The sequence below is a fragment of the Perognathus longimembris genome, chromosome 12, assembly GCF_023159225.1.
Source record: "Perognathus longimembris pacificus isolate PPM17 chromosome 12, ASM2315922v1, whole genome shotgun sequence".
Classification (NCBI taxonomy): Eukaryota; Metazoa; Chordata; class Mammalia; order Rodentia; family Heteromyidae; genus Perognathus; species Perognathus longimembris.
In genome coordinates, this window is record NC_063172.1 from 22,358,114 (window position 1) to 22,361,455 (window position 3,342).

A 3,342-nucleotide genomic window follows, 5' to 3' on the forward strand; every position below is an offset into this window, starting at 1 on the left:
TATAGCAGAACAAGGTGGAGAAAAACTACTCAATATATGATGGCAAAGAAGTGAGAGGAAGGGACTGGGGTCCCAATCTCCCCTGTAAGGGCACATACTCGGTATTCTACCTTCCATTCACTGGCCCCATTTCCTAAAGGGTTCGCTCTTCCCGAGCACCACAGACTAGCAACTAATCCTCAGCACAGAGACTTTTGTGGGACATTTAAAATTCAAATCATAATGGCACATAATACTGATTTTCTTACTAAATTTGCAGTTCTAGTGAAGGATGCATTGAAGATGAAAAGATCAACCCCATTTTTCTTTGCAAGGAAGGGACCACCAGTATACTACTCCATGGAAAGCAGCAAGGAAAGCAGGTAGAACTTCATTTAAAAAAAAAAAAAAAAGCATACAGGGCCTCACATACCAAATAGTCACAAGCAGTATCAGTTTTTAAAACCTACAAACTCAAACTCAAGCAAACTTTTTTTTTTTTGCCAGTCCTGGGGCTTGGACTCAGGGCCTGAGCACTGTCCCTGGCTTCTTTTGCTTAAGGCTAGCACTCTGCCACTTGAGCCACAGTGCCACTTCTGGCCGTTTCTATGTATGTGGTGCTGGGGAATTGAACCCAGGGCTTCATGTATATGAGGCAGGCACTCTTGCCACTAGGCCATATCCCCAGCCCCTCAAGCAAGCTTCTTAATGTCGCACCACTTCTGCAGCAGTGGACAATTCTGAGCAACTCTCCAAACCAGATCAATATGGAACAGAAGTCCGCAAAAACAGACATAAAAATCTTCTGAAGGAGAGCTCAGACAATTGTGGATTGGTTGCAGACTTTAATTAAAAGATGCTCTGCAAAAGCAGATGCTAGTGAAGTGGCAGTGTGAAAGGCAAGTATAGCATGCAAGGGCATTAACAAAGAAAACCTTGGCATGAGTAGGGAGCAGCGAGTGGCTTTTTATGAGTGTCTTTTTAGCTGGAGAAGACCTAAGACTTGTGGCGAAAAGCAACTTAGTAAGTACTTCTCAAAATTTAACTCCTGTTATTGAGCACACTCCATGGTCATGATAAACAGTAGAAAGCAAAGTAAAAACAAACACCCAAGTGACTTCAAAAGAAATAACCAGATATCTTACCCATGGGAAAGTAGTCTTAGTTAAAATGAAGAATATTACAAAAATCAAATGAGTTAGGTTTGTTTTTAGGGCAGCACAACTAAACATAAAATAAGACAAATGGCAGAAAGCAGTTTAACTTATTAACAATGAAACCACACTCTTCATAGATCCACCCTCTTCTTTATGATCTTCTTCAGCCCTTCAAGTTAGCTAGAAGTGCGGAAGTTCCTTCCCTGCAACAATCCGCAGCCATGGGCCAGTACCACGCTCCCCAACAAGCTTCAGCCACAACCACTCAACTTGTGACTATTGGACTTTCTTCTACACTCACTCAGTGAGAAAGCCTTTGACCAGTGTGAAAAATCAATGCAGTAGATTATCTAAAATTGTACTACACACGATTACATAAGATACATACCATCTCTTTAGATAACAGACCATTAACTAATATTTAGGCTTTTTGAAACTTTGACTATAGTCATCTATGTTATGATGGTTGTTTGCTCCAGAGTAGTGTTGGAAGCTTAATACAGATGTGGATTCTTCTGCCCACCAATCTTCAGCCAGGAATAACGTTTTCTCTGGACAAAGGCAAGTGAATGTCAAAATAAGAAAGTCATATGAAGAATTTTTAAATTTTCAGTTCTAAAATGTCCAATTAAATGTGTTGTCAAAAGGTGCTAGTAGGAAAAAATGGCAGGAATGATTGTCTATTTTAAAAAGTATGAAACAAGGTTCATGTGTCTTTGGCTTTTTTTCTTAAATCTTAAATGCACAAGTCAGATACTGGGTAGATCTTGGGTTCTCAGTAAGCTTGCTTCTTTTTATACTTAGTAATTCTCTGTAAAAGTTAAAAGACCTTAAAAAGAAGCCATAAATTCAGGAGCTAAGGGAGACAGTTTGCTACCATAAGTTTATCATATTTAACTTAATGATTCCTTTTGGGACCACAATCTATACATCCAATTTAATAAAATAATTTAAGTTTATACAACAAAGATGAAAAAATCTTCAGAGTTGTTCTTACTGTGAGAAAAATCTATTTCTTCCTAGGTAATTGTATAAGCCATAATTTCTAATAGATCTTTCTAAACAATCAAAACCCAAAGAACCAAACAAATACCTTCACACACATGAAAATCATGATCAAAACAGACTTCAGACAACTTTTGGGGAAAAGCTTTAGTGAAATTATTTACATTGATTTTCTTTTATGAACCACAAATTTAGAGAAATTTTATGTTTAAAGGAACAAATAATTAAGTAGAAAGGTAATAGATTTACATTAAAATTTGGAGTCTAATTCAATTTGATTGCAAGTGTAGCTTCTGGCTATAACAAGCTTTCCACCAAAGTTCTACAATCACATTTAGTCTGGAAGTGTGTGCTAAATTTAGATTTAGGAAACTCTTATTGTATAGTTAATTATCTTACTATGAAATACTACTTCGATTCAAATATATGAGCAATGTTAGCCTGTAGAATATGTAGGATATTTTAAAATCCCACAAAATGTTAATTCTTGTCAATAACGTTTAAGGAAGTAAAAATGTTCAAATTTGAAATTTATAAAAAAATCGGGCTATATTTTAATCGTGGTAAATTATCAGATTGTTTCCCCCAACAATCACAGTGTGCAATTATTTCTTCTAGTCAAGATATTTAACACTATTAGTAAGAGATGATTATTCTTAACTTGATTAATAATTGGATGAATCAGTAATGTTACAGAAGTAGCATTATGTCAGATATATAAAACTGATATAGAAATCATTCCAAACCTTTGAAATACTACAACTGAAGGCTTTCTGCAGTCGTAAATTAATGACTTTTGATTAAGAGGAGTAACTATGGTACTTAAAGACCCTAAAACATCTTAACTTTGTAACAAAAGGGTAGGGGTACTATTACTAGTTCTTAAAATTCACAAGTTGTAATAATAATTTAAGACGAATTTGACATGTTGGTTGATTTTCAATGTTTATACATGCAATATAAATTACAAATATGTATAACATCACATCATTAAAAGGAAAATGATGTAAAAATATTTGATAAATAAAATTATTGCATTTAATGTCATCTTAAAAACCCAAATCATCAAATCCCTTAATGATATATAAAACAATACCAGTTCTCACTAGAGAAAACATATGTCAACATTAGCCTCTTACAACAAAAATAAGGACGTGAAAGCCCTACCTATAATCTGTTTAATTTAGCTCAGGTGATCATG